Here is a 14469-nt window from a genome sequence, read left to right on the forward strand (position 1 = left end):
GGGGGGGGGGGGCGCCTGAGTGGCTCAGTCGGTCAGGCGTCTGACTTCGGCTCAGGTCATGATCTTGCGGTTGTGGGTTCGAGCCCCGTGTTGGGCTATGTGCTGACAGCCAGCTCAGAGGCTGGATCCTGCTTCGGATTCTGTGTCTCCCTCTCTCTCTGACATTCCCCTGCTCACGCTGTCTCTCTCTCTCTCAAAAATAAATAAAACATCAAAATATAAAAAAATAAAAAACTGAGTAGAGCAGATTCATGGTTCAGCACAGCTTGATTATCAGTCATCCCTATTGTCTTAGCCCAGGTGTAGTGTCCTCTCTGAGCTGCTGCAGCCCAGTGTGTTCAGAATCCAGTATATAAGCTCTGAGCACACAGCACTCGACACAACACTGAATCCCCATGATGCGTTTTCTCCATGACTGCATCCTGAATCCCTGACTTTTTATCTCAAAATCTCAACATCCCAATCATCGTACTTCCTGAATATGTTAGTTGAACTGTTGAACTGGACAAACCAGGACAAGTACAGAGACATGGAGCATGATATACATTCACCCGAGAATGAAAACTCCCTCTAGCTTTCTTTCAACCATCAACTTTCAATTAAACAAGCTATAGTTTTACATAAATTTTATATCCCTTGGTAGATAGATAGATAATAGACAGATATAGATTGATAAAGTTACACACTGATATAGATAATATACATATATATAGAGGCATATTCATCTTTTCTGTAAGACTATTCTAAGAAATACCTCAGTTCTTCAAAACCTTCTTGCTCTTTCTAGTGTCTAGGCTCTTGTATGTGAAGTTCCTTTGCCTCCTCTTCTCTGGCCAGCCCCCACTTGCCCTCAGTTCTCTGTCATCTCATTTCCAATAAACCTTCTCTGACCCTCCTTTACCAAACTTAGCTTCACCTATCTGTTTATACAATACCTCAAATTGCCCTACTGTAGCCCACTGTACTGTAAGTACTAGTTTAGTTGCCTTATGCTCCAGATTCTTGGCTCGGTGAAGAACAGTATGTTTATCTTCCTCACTCTTAGAGTCTCAGCACCTCCCAGAGTAAGTCTCCAGTCCTATCACAGAGTAAGAGCCCATTAATAATCATTTGTAAAGTGAACTGATGGAGTTCAGGAAGAGCCACCCCAGAATGTGCCACTTTGGCATGTGGGTTATTTCATCAAGGCCTAACAATCAAGACAATCAAAACCAACAGACTCAAGAAGAGCTTTTTACTTCTCCCTTGTCCATCTAAAAAAATATAGATGGGGGCGCAATCCAGGAAGGGCTATTCCCAGTGTAGAGGGCAAGCACAGGCCCCTCAAGATGGGCCACTTGGTTTGTGGACTAATTTGAGCTGAAGGCAATTTGAGCTGAAGGCCCAGGGGAAAAAAAAATGCCCCTCCTTTAACTATAGAGAAGAATCTAAATTAGTGGTCTTTCCCAAAATAATAAGGGTATTAACAGAGATAGATTTTACCTGAGTGACCCATCTATTCAGCAGGGCAAATGTCTAATTACCAAGTATCTGCTCTTAGTGCCCCATGAACTGCGTACCTTCCCTCTGAAGTCCCAGATCCTACCCCCTTTCATCTCAGTTCCGGATGGCATGTGTACCTCATCTTGCCTGACTGTCTGGAATTTCCATGTCTGTGTGGATCCCCATACATATGAAATTAATCTCTCTCATGTCATTGTAGCTAGAGGAACCTTGAGGACAGGTAATTCTTCCTCCCAAAGCCAGAGATAACTTCTTTACTTGGGAAAGACTTATCTGCATGGCAGGCCAAACATCTGTTTACCAAACATTTGCTCTCCCCTGTTCTATGGATTGTCTTCCTCCCCTTTGAAGTCCCAGACCCACACCCCCTTCTCCTTAGCTCAGGATAGCACAGAAGTCTCAACTGCCTTTCTGACAGACTCACACGCCTTTGTGGGGCTCCTGCACCTATGAAATTTGTTTTTCTCCTGAATTTCAATTTAATCATTAGGACATGCAGAAAGCCTAGAGGGTAGGAAGGAAAACTTTTTCTACCCCTACAGAACGAATGATCCATACTATTTTTGGCAACTTTTTGGATTGCTCAAACTTTGATTAAAAGGGAAAAAATGTTTAAATATGAAAAACGTTTTAGTCTTGCCTAGCTGCATACAACTAAAATTAGAATTTTTGATGTGTTAGGTGAACATGGAAGGTACATGGTATTTCACAGTCTGACACTTACCCACATTCCAATATTTTATCTCAATATTTCTCTATATGGACTCAAAGAAAAATGCATTTTTCTGAGTTGCAGGCACTTACCTTTCTTTTGTATATTTTACAGAAGTGTAAAAAAAAGTGTAGTGTTTACTTCACTTAAGCACAGAATTCCTAGAATTACCTCTTTGTCTTTTACCAAACATTACTGTTTAACTCTTACACTAAAAATTTTTAATGTATATGTCCAATTTCCCAAATGATTGAAAGTTTCTTGAGGATAGGGGCTGCATGTTGCTTTATATTCATACATTCTGATATTTCAGTGTTGGGTATTTTTATTCTCCAAAAAAGAATTTCTAAAAATTTTTTTAAATCGTAAGAACTATGCAAGTCACTCAGGTTTACTGACTTCTTTGTAGATCTGCCCATATGCTAAATGTTGCTGGGTTTTACATCAGAAAATAAGAATGTTGGTATTCTATAAACATTAATTCAGATTAAGTTTGGAAAACCCTCAATTCTTCCTGCCAATTACCAGTAACTTTTTATATTTGTCACAAAGTTGATTGATGTTGACCTAAAGAAATCCAATTCTTATTGCAGTTATATTTCTCAGAACATGACTATATCAGCTATTTTTATGTCTTTTCTGTTTTTGTACTATCATAATACATAAAAACTATTTTGGATGATGCATAATTTAAGATCGTTAGTAGATCTGCAGCATAACTGGATGAAGTAAGAGACTTTGTTGTTAGGTTTACAAAAAGCTAGGAACTCAGGTAGGGCTATTGAGCAGAGCTCCTCAGGCATTACTGAGTGGCAAGGGCTTCTTACAGCATCCTGGCCAAGCATTGAAAGGGAGCCCCACAAAAACAAACATTGCGAGGATGAGCTCTAGTGTGTACATGTTATCAGCCTTTGAACAAATCATGATTGCTAATGTTCTGTCCCAAAGTAACTACAAGAGTGTTCAGCCCAGTGGGGATGTATCGGGAGGGCATCATCCCCGCAGGAGAAGTATGCTATCGCTGACACGGTTTCAAATTGAAGTACATGGTAATAACAAAAAGCAGACAGTTGATTTTATCACTATTTTAAAATTCTCTATGAGAAATGCCTGCATTCCAAGGCTAATTGCCCCCATTCCCTTTGGTACACTACTGGGAAAATGCATAAATACTGGCAGAGTTCATCTTGGGACCATACTAGTTGCCGTCTACCACAATGTGCGAGTTTGGGGTTTCACATGGGAGAGCAAATGTTTTAAAGCAAAAGCCAAAGACTTTGGGCAATTGATTAGCTGTGGAGAATAAAGGAGAGGAAGAGTCAAAAGTTATAGTGAAGAGTGTCTTAGAATATAGTTAATGTCTTAGAATATTGGTTGCTTCTCAGAAATTAGACAAACAATAATCCTAAAACAGGAGTTGTTATAGTAAGATAAGATGGGCTCATTGTAAAATGCTGATAAAATGTACAGGTAAACATAAATGTAAATGTAAAATGCTGATAAAATTTCCCAGAAGCAAATGAAAATATGCCCATAATTGATATAGAGGGGATGGCTAGAAATATGGTTCTCTGAGATACAAAAGCATGGAAAGAAGGATATAGAGGATATTGAATCACTGCAGGGATGCTCACATGCAAATGCTGATGGAGGAGAGTGGGTCAGAAAACATGATTTCATAAGAAGGGACAGGAAGAAGGAAAAATTATCAAGAAATGGGAGATAATTGGGCCCAATGTTAGAGGGAAATATGGTAATGGTGATATCTGAAAACAGGCCAATTAACTTAGCAATCAAGATGTCCCTTCCAACAGAACATTTCAGTTGAATAGTGCAGGGAGAATCAAGCTGTAAAGATTTTGGAGGAGAATCCGTGGCTATCTACTAATAGTAACAGCACCTGGCATATGAGTGATCACTATATAATTTGTATGGGCTTAACATACAATTCCTTATTTACTACAATAACCGTGTAAGGTAGGTCAGAATAACCATGTTTCATGGTGTCAGAAAAATTATCTCAAACTTGGAAACAGGTAAGACAGCACTGTTTTTTCTTTTCAGTGCAATGCTATACATGAGTTTTATTGTCTGAGCAATTTACAAGTCTGAGAGGCAAAGGTTAATGCAAAGATATTTGCCTAGTACAGATGCAAATAATTTCTCTCTGGTGGAACAGGAAACGTCTATTGGATATTAACCAAATTAGTATCTAAACAAGCAGCTTTCTTAGAAAATTCTTCTTAAATTGTTGATTATTCCTAACTTTTTGAATACTCTTGCTTATTTTGAAACCTTAGTTGTTCCCTCACTACAGTTTTCTGGAGGGAGTAGCAGTCAAAGACTGGGAAGGTGGGGTGCCCCCCAGCCTAGGCTAGATATGCTCACCTGCGTATCTACACTCCTAAAGCAGGCACTCTCATCCCCAAGGGGACGTTGGCTAAGGACTCCCCTCTGACTCAGCACCTCCCCACTTCCAGCCCTGTCCCTGTGGTCTCTCCCCAGACCTAGGGTTCATAAACATGCATGAGTCCTTCATTCAGAGGTTGGGAGAAAATCTCCCCCCATCTGTGCTACCTTCACATGAACCTCTCCAGGTGCTGTTTATTAGGGGGAAACTGGAATACCAGGGAATGGGTGCCTCTTTTTGGTTTCTTGCCTGCACAGTTGTAATAAGTGAATAAGGGCTCAACTCTGACCTTCCGTTTGGCTCGTTATTCTCATGACCACGTTCATACCTGGCAGCTCATCAATGTGCAAAGCCCAATATTAGCAACTTGATTTAACTAGAAATTATGGATACTAGGACAGGACTACTGAGTCAGGAAGATGGCTTAATAAGGATAATTAACATTTGAGTGATTACTTTTTGCTGGTGTAGGGGAAGAAAAATAATTTTTCCTCTATTCTTCCAGGTTCTTGGCTGACATCCCCCCTCCATAATAAAAAACAGATTAACAGGAGAAAAGCAAACATGTTTCATAACTTGTGTGCTTCCTATGTACATGGAGAAATGTAGGAAAAGAGCAAGTCCCTGAAATGGCCCAGGCCACCACCTTGAATGCCATCTCTAGGTACAGACAAGACGTGGGGACAAAGGAGGCAGTTATGGAAGGTTACCAGGAAAACAGTGGCCAGTAACGAGGGTTGACAGGTAACAAAGACAGTAAACAGTGTAAGGTTCTATGTCTAGTCCCTGCCTCATCCATTCATAAGCCTTTCTGGAGAGGCAGCCAACCTCTTCCTGGTACAGGGAGGGAGACTCTCCTACAGATGGAGACTCGCCATGTACATGTAAATACCTCTTACAAAAGGGTAACTTCTACTCAGTTGTCCACTGTTTCCTATATATAGCAAGCTCAGAATACTCAGTATGCCAAAGAGACATATTTTGCAGGTGTGTGTTACTCTCCTTCACCAGGCATTCTGCTATCACTTTCAGAGGGTCATTTATTGTTTATTTAGTAATTAAAGCAGCCCAGATAGGCAGGTGTTATATGGAAAGAAATCAGAACAACAGAGATACACAAGTCAAATGCTCCTTTCTTAAGTTACCAACACATTGTCAAATAAACATGGGATGTTTCCACGTGTCTATGGGTTTGGTGAGGACAGGAAGGAAATGGTAAATTAAAGGGTAAGGGGGCACGCAGGATCTGGAAAAGATATTTTCAGATTGAATGCGGCACATATGCATGCATTCTGGTACCAAAAATGCAGCAGAGGCAGAGGAAGAAACTGAGGTTCCAAGGAGAGGCAGGAAAGCAGAGGAGAACCACAGAAGGAAGGGGCAGGGGGCGAAGCACAGGGGTGGGGTGTCAGCATCATGGAAGAAGGTTACCTATTTTCCTAAGTCATAAGGAAAGAAAAGGGGTGAGCAAAAGCACAGAAATAATTAGATGCAGCAGGGTGGCATTTTGGAAGGCTGCAGGAGTTGAAGAGATGAAGGAGTTCTCACTAGGTGACCTCAATCTGCTCAGGAAAATGGGAGACGAGGTCATGTGGTGAGGATCAAGGATCTGAGTTTGATTGGAAGCGACAAGACTGGAACAGCCACTCAGATGATGAATTAGAAGGTGAACGTGATGTAAATAAAAGGATTGCTAAGCAGCAGAGAGAATAGTGTTGTTACCTGGTCCAGCCATGCAGCCTGAACGGAGGGCGGACGGCAGATTGGACAGAAAGGAGGTCATGGGAGAGGGATGGCAAGTCCCAGACTTGGGGGGAGGAGGGGCAGAGGGGAGGTCACAGCAGAGGGAGAGCAAGCCCCAGACTGGGGAGGACAGAGGGGAGGTTACGGCAGAAGGAGGGCAAGCCCGAGACTGGTAGTGGGCAGGGAACTGGACAGAAGGCTACCAGAATTCAGACAGGTGGGAGCAGGACTGGGGTCCCTGCTAAGTGTCCCGGAGCATGTACACTGCCATAGTCACGGCTTTGTCACAAAGAGATAGAACTGCTATTTTGCAAGTGTCCCCAGCTCAAGTGTAAACAGACTGAGGGCAGGGTTGTGACCCCCTTGCTGCTCTCTCAGAAAAACAGGGGGCACAACCCTCCTCATATCCGCTCAGGGGCCAGAAAACAGTTGCTACCTGCTTGGACTTTGACCAACTGCCGAGTAGCCTCCAGGCTTTGTGTTGTCCCTGGTCACATACTCTCACCTGGGTTTTCTCCTGATGGAGGCTCTTTTCTCACAATCTGTGTCTCTCCTGACCTTGACCTGTCTGGATTTGTCCAGTGCACCTTTCCTTACCCTTCAGAAGGATTACTTGCTTCCAGACCCACTCTTCTCCCTTGGTTACCAGGTCCCAGACATCTCTATCTCCATCCGTGGCTTCAATTCGCATCATGTGTTACCACTTATGCTCAGCACTGACCGTGACGCAGTGATAGCAACACAGGATGAAAAGAAAACATCATGCTGTGGTGTAGACAGGGTCCAGGGACAGAACTGACAAGGCCAGAGTGAAAACAGGAGAGAGGGGTTCCAGCATCTGGCATCAGTAAGGAGAAGAGAAATGGAAGAGGTCAGAAGCATGTCAGAGGCTGAAAGCCAGAGGTCAAGGAGGGAACAAAGAGAAAGTGGAATGAAGGGCAGCCTGAGGGAAATAACTTACAAAGAATACATATGACCTTGTGGATCAGAGCAAGTGAGGCTGAAAGCTCACTATCTTGAATAGCTCAGCTCTGGCACCTGTGACTTCCTGGGGACACAAAAGTAAGCCTGACACTTGATGATAGCATATTTCCTCACTTATTTTCATGCCTGTAAGCCCGGTGCATTGTAATTAACACAAGGAGCCTGGAAGTCAGGGCTGGTCTAGTATCTAGAGTCAAGGCTGAGTCTACGCATTCCCAGGACATTGGTCAAATATCCTTTTCATGCATCTCGGGAATACGCACAGCAACACGAAAGCTGCTGCCTTCCTTCAGTAGCCAGTGAGGGGGAGGAGTGAGGGGAAGCTGTCCCACCCTGGAGGGATCTGGGAGGACTTCCCGAGCAGGAGTCATGAGACCAAGTCCTAAAAAATGATGCCATTTGCTGGGTAGGAAAGCTCTTCACAGGAGAAAGAATGCCTCCAAATACGTCACCTAGAAAGAGTGACAAACCACAGGTATTTTAGCATGGCTAGCACATAGGAGAGGTATCAGACAGTGACAGGAGGTGAAACTTTTAAAAAAATTAACCAGAATTTAGATGATTGGATGCTTGTCATGATAAAATGTTTAGCATTATTCTGTGAGAAGAAATATTCCATAAGGAGCTACAGGAACAGGACATTTTCAACCAAGGAAATAGAGAATTCATGGGGAACATTATGCTTTTCCAGATATCAATGGGATAAAATGAAGAAATGTAAGTTTCCTGTGGGTATTTCATAAAACTAGAATCAATCTGTAGAATTTAAAGAAATGCTGTGCATAAGAATGCCTTGCATTTCAGGAAGGCTTTCTATGAATGGAATGGTATCTTGAGGGAGTGAGCTTCCTATCACAAGAGGTATTAAAATAGAGGCTGAAGGGGGCGGCTGGGTGGCTTAGTTGGTTAAGCGTCCGACTTTCGCTTAGGTCATGATCTCGCGGTTCGTGGGTTCGAGCCCCGCATCGGGCTCTGTGCTGACTGCCAGCTCAGACCCTGGAGCCTGTTTCAGATTCTGTATCTCCCTCTCTCTCTGACCCTCCCCAGCTCACGCTGTCTCTCTCNTAATTGTATTTAAGTTTCTCCATTGCTTTTTCTACTCCCAATTTGGGCTCAATTTTGGGATGTTTTCTCCATCACTAGTGTTCAAGCCCTGAGATAACCTCAGAATCTTCCCTCCACAGTGCCAAACAAATCGTGTCCTCCACACTTCACCATGTAGAAATGCCTTCATTTATTTCCTCGTGAAACAGCCCTAAGCCTGTGCAAAACTTCCCCTTTCTTTTAATCTTTGGGTTTTTTTCTTTTTTGTTTTTTGTTTTTTTAAGGACACATGGAGTCCTATGCAGAGACTGAACTCATGATGCTGAAATCAACACCTGAGCTGAGACCAAGAGTCAGACACAACCTACTGAGGTTTCCCAAAACTTTGTATTTTAAAAATCAGGTTTACATAGGCATAATTTGCATATGATAAATACACCCATTATAAGTGCACCTCTTGGTGAATTTTGACAAATTCATGTACAAGTGTAATCACTTCTACAATCAAAATAAAGAACATCTTCCAAATGTAACCTGTGTCCCATTCTCCCCAAATTCCAGCCACAGGAAACACCTGACTTGTTTTCTCTCACCACAGATTAAATGTGGCTTTTCCAGAGGGTCATATAAATAGAAACATACAGTACAGGAGATCCTTGGACAACCTAGGATTAAGGATATAATGAAAATCTACGTCTACCTTTCTACTCCCTTGAAAACTTTACCAATAGCCTATTGTTGATCAGAAAGAAGGCTTACACACAATATAAACAGTTGGTTAACAAGTATTTTATATGTTGTACATATTACATGCTATGTTGTTACAATAAAGACAGGGAAAAGGAAATGTCATTAAAATCATAAGGAAGAGAAAATACATTTACAGAGCTGTGCTGTTTTTATCAGAAAAATATCTGCATATAAGTGGACCTGTGCAGTTCATACTCACATTGTTGAAGGGTCAGCTGTATGCATGCTTTTGTGTAGAGCTTGTCTATTTAAGCATAAATGTATTAGTCAGTGTTCTTCAGAGAAGCAGGATCAGTAGGATACGTGTGTGTGTGTGTGTGTGTGTGTGTGTGTGTATTTGTATAGGGTTATACAATTGGGTCGTACAATTTTAGAGGCTGGCAAGTGCAAAATATATGGGGTAGGCCAACAAGCTGGAACCCCAGGAAAGAACGATATTGCACCGCAAGTCCCAGGCCTTCTGCTGACAGACTGTCCTCTCCCTCAGAGGAGCTCTGCTTTGTACTACAAAGTCTTCAACTTACTAGACAAGGCCCACTCATATTACGGAGAGCGGTCTGCTTTTCTCAAAGTGCACTGATTTAAATGTTCATCAATGAGGGGTGCCTGGGTAGCTCAGCTGGTTGGGCGTCCGACTTCAGCTCAGGTCATGATCTCACGGTTCATGGGTTCGAGCCCTGCATTGGGCTCTGTGCTGACAGTTCAGAGCCTGGAGCTTGTCTTTGGACTCTATGTCTCCCTCTCTCTCTGAACACTCCCCTGCTCACACTGTCTCTCTCTCTCTCTCTCTTTCAAATAAATAAAACATTTAAAACAAAATTTTTAAATAAATAAATAAATGATATCAATGAAACGTTAATATAATCCAAACAACACCATCACAGAAACATCCAGAATAATTTTTGACCACATACCTGGACACTATGGCCCAGCCTAGTTGGCACATAAAATTAACCATCACAATTATGTTCCTCATATTCATCTATGTTTTACACAAATGAAAAGATCAGTCCATTTAAATACTGAATAATGTTCTAAGCTGTGAGTATACCAGTTTGTTTACCTCTTCTCCTGTGGATGGAGACCTGGATACTTTAGATTTGTGACTATGAGGAGTGAAGCTGCTCAGAGCACATATACGTAAGTATTTGCAAGAACAAATGTTTCATTTATCTGTGGTAAATGTATACGAGTGGGGATTGCTGGGTCATATGATAAGTTTGTATTTCACAATGTAAAAACTGTCAAGTTTTTTCTCACCATGGGCTTATATTTTAAGTTACCAAAAGTAATCTAGGAAAGTTCTAGCTGTTCTGTATTCTTGCCAAATTCTTGGTACTTTTGGGGTTTCTCATTTTAGTGGTGTCTAAAAGCATCTCACTGTGGTTTTAATTTGCATTTTCCTGATAACTAATGATGTTGAGTATCTTTTTATGTATTGACCAGCATTTGTCCATCTTCTTTTGTGAAGTGTTTCTTCAAATCTGAAGCCTTTTAAATTGTGTTGAGTTAGTTCCTATCATTGAGTTGTAAGTGTTCTTTACGTGTTCTGAATACAAAACGTTTGACAAGTGTATACATATTACAAAGGTTTTCTCCCAATCTGTGGCTTGCCTTCTTTATTTTCTTGCTGTTTTCATTGGAAGAGCAGAAGTTTTTAATTTAGATGCCACCCTGTTTTTCTACATATTCCTAGAGTTGGTTTGCATGCTACCTTTGCTTGCCATAGGTCAGAGAGATAGTTTCCTCTGGAAGACTTTTAATTTTTGCTTTTACACTTATGTCTACGAACTATCGTGGTTTATTATTTGTGTACTGCATGAGGAGAGAGCTGATATTTATTTATTTTCCATTTGGATAGTCAATTGTCCTAACACTATTTTTTATAAGGCTCTCCTTTTCCCATTTAATTGCCTTGTCACCGTTGATGAAAATCAATTGACAAATATGTGTGAACCATTTACTGGTGTCTCTGTTCTGTTCCCTTGATCTGTATGTCTATTCACACACCAACACAACACTATCTTGGTTACTGCAAATTTCATAGTGAGTCCTGAAATCAGGCAATGCAAGGTCTCCAACTTTGTTCTGCTTTCACAAAATTATCTTGGTATAATCTTCATTTTAACTCTATGCATTTAGTATTAATTTGATATTTTTTTATTGGATTAGATCAATGGATATGCATATGCATAGGCAGAAATATAACACCCTCTTTCAATCCTGCATAATTATTCTTTTAAATTTACTTTCTTAAACATAGTGAGTCTTTCAGGGGCACATGGGTGGCTCAGTCCATTAGGCATCCAACTTCAGCTCAGGTCATGATCTCATGGTTCATGAGTTCGAGCCTGGTGTCTTGAGCCTACTTTGGATTCTGTGTCTCCCTCTGCCTCTGTCCTTCCCCCACTCATGTTCACTCGCTCTCTCTTGCTCTCTCTCTCTTTCAAAAATAAATAAACATTAAAAAAATAAAAATAAAACATCCTGAGCCTTTCAGTAGCCTACGTGCAAGTGCTTTCTGTATTATGGCCGGCATCACTGTTCCGCAATTGAACTACTGTCCCATGTGTATATCTCTTCTCGTTTTCATCCACAGGCAATCTCTGCATCATGACTCTATTCTTTGTCCCACATTCTGCTCTCAAAACAATCTCCTCAATGCTTAAACATCTGAATTTCTTTAAACTCAGCCTACTGTTGTCAACCCTGATTTTCTTAATCTTAAAGACAGCACCTGAGGTCTGACCTTGTCAGAGCTTAGATGCAGAATAATCACCTTATGACATGTACAAATGTCACTGCACATTTTGATGGCATTCTCACTGTGTCAGAGCAAATCCAATTTCTGCTCTGCTCTCCCCGGAAGTTTCCTTCTGCCTTAATGATTCATAACTCGTGTTAGCTAATATGAATCTTCCCCTCCAAATAATCATAACATGACTTTTTTAAAGTAAATCATGATGGGTGGTTTGCATTCATCTCCAATTATTTATTTTTAAAATAAAGGCTAAAAGAACAAAAGGAGGGTTGAATTTTGGTAACATATTGTGAAGGACAGGTATGCCCACTTATTTCTGAGGGTGGCATAAACAGGGGGAATTGCAAATAAAGAGCAGAGGAAACTGAGTAGAATTGAAGCTTTGCTCTGGAAGGAAAAAGAAATGGGTGAAGATCAAAGGAGTAGGAATTCAGAGAAACAAGAGCCTCACCTGCATACTTTTGATTCCCAGCAGCCTCCCAACCCCCCACAGCCTTTTCTCAGTAGCCTCAATCCTGTTCTTTGTCAGCACCATCATTTAAATGACCCTGGGTCTGAAAGCTTATGACCCTACCCCAGACACCCTCCCTGCAACTACAAAGGCCAACACTGTCATTTCATTCTGCAACTCCATCAGTGCATGTCCTTATGATCATGTCCTTAAAAATATAGAAGGGACTACAGAATATGTTCCTTCTTCCTGATGACCTTGTGGTCCCCTTAGTGTGAGAGAAAATACACAACACAGTGACCCCAAAAGCTACTGCAGCCGCTCCCACCCAGGGTCTGAATTCACATGAACTAAGCATCAGCATTGACCAAGGCAGTGACTGCAGAAAGCTGGAAAGTGCTTCCAAAGAAAGTAGCCACACCTGCCCTCTGTGAGCCCACAGACCAGACAGGGGGAAGCCAAGCTCTTTTCCATACCCTCTACTAATAACCAACATCTATGCATTTTGGAAACATCCTCACCAGCACAACTGTCCAATTTCTTGATAAACTCTAAATTTTAGAATCAAAAAAGTCCTTGGGAAATCATCTAGTTAATATTTTACAGGTGTAAACATTAGAAGGTGAGAGAAGTTAAATGGTATAAGAGCACATACCTATCTAGTCCAAAAAGTAATTAATGCTTATTTTCTGTTTCTATCTTACCAAACCAATCTATACCAAAAATATTCTATACCCTCGGCTTTTCTAGATCCATTGGGGATATTGTTTCAAGGATGGAAGAAGCATTTCTGGAGACAAGAAGGAAAACGTTATTTTTTATTCAATAAGAAACGTAAACGCACAGTACTTTCCAAGAGCTGATGCACAACATCACTTCAATGAAGCCCAATGCACTGGGATCAACAATACCTATACACAGACCTCCAATGACTCCAAAATTAGAAGGAAAAAATATTCCAAACTAGAGCAAAGAACTGAAGTCATTGTCTTCAACTATAAAAATAAAAACCTCCTTCAATTTTCTAAGAAAACTTTTTAAATAGAAAATTAATCATCAGTTATTTCTCCTTTTCATTTTTTTCACATACTTAGAAGAACAAACTGAATCTATCAAAAACAGGATCAATAATGATCCAAGGGATATTTAATTAATTATATGGCCCAGGAAATTCAATGCCATCTCAGCAGTCCCATCCCCTTCTTCCCAGCCACCTGCCATTGACAAAGTAGCAAAATGCATGCAGATTCTTTGGAAACAGTATTCTTGTGGTTCCTCCTAACCATTCAACACCTCCTAAAAATACACTTCAATGGCCTGTGTGTGCCTCTTTGTTCCATCCTTGGTGACAGAGAAAAATGAAGTGTCCATTTTTAGCACTTACCCTGCCAGGCTGTCTCAGCTGATAGAGAAATTCTTCTCCACTATCTTCCTGTAGAAGGTCTTACATGTTAAATAACAGCCACCTAGAATGCAAAATAGCGGTCATTATCATTGTGTCAGGGTCCTGAAAGCTACAGAGATGGAGGCATGACTCATTTCTGATCATTACAGATCATAAAACTGATGAATAAATACACGTTTTGGCAAAGGAAGGCCATCAAGCCGCTTATGTAGTAAAAGTTTGCACCTTGAAATGAAAGGTGGACAATGGTATCATTAACCATTTACTGCTATTGAAGGACAAAATCAACAACAAATGAATTTAGCCGACAGAAAGGCAACTGGATGCAATCTCGTGTAGGATTTCATAGTACTAGCTCTTAATCTCTCTTCTCAAATTCTAATCAAAAATATGATCTGCCCAAACACAAGACAAACATAAAGCCAGAAACCATTATAGCCTTTATAAGACATTGAACAAATGCACCTATTTATAGCTGGAAATTGACAGACTAAAAAATACCATTTTCTTCAAATCATAAGGTAGTTTATAGGGCAGCACATTGTCGACATGTGCTAAAGCTGGTAATGTGTGGATTCTGATTTTAAACAGCCTTAAGGTGTCTGGGTGTTGGGACTATTTGCAATCTGTTTTGGGGTCTATTAGAAGCCACTGATGTAGAAGCTAAAACCCTCTTGATTTGCTTATATTATTACAGGCAGTCTCC

General features: G+C 41.0%; 1 long non-coding RNA gene across 1 annotated transcript in view; it reads right to left on the reverse strand.

The window, feature by feature from the left end:
- The window catches only part of LOC144225829 (uncharacterized), an 81732-nt gene extending 67917 nt beyond the window's left edge, over positions 1-13815 (reverse strand). The window contains exon 1 of the long non-coding RNA XR_013333409.1: positions 13743-13815. This is a non-coding gene — a long non-coding RNA (uncharacterized LOC144225829). The remainder of the gene's footprint in view (positions 1-13742) is intronic.
- Positions 13816-14469: the final 654 nt, after the last annotated feature.

The sequence above is a fragment of the Crocuta crocuta genome, unplaced genomic scaffold (assembly GCF_008692635.1).
Source record: "Crocuta crocuta isolate KB4526 unplaced genomic scaffold, BGI_CrCroc_1.0 scaffold1044, whole genome shotgun sequence".
Lineage (NCBI taxonomy): Eukaryota > Metazoa > Chordata > Mammalia > Carnivora > Hyaenidae > Crocuta > Crocuta crocuta.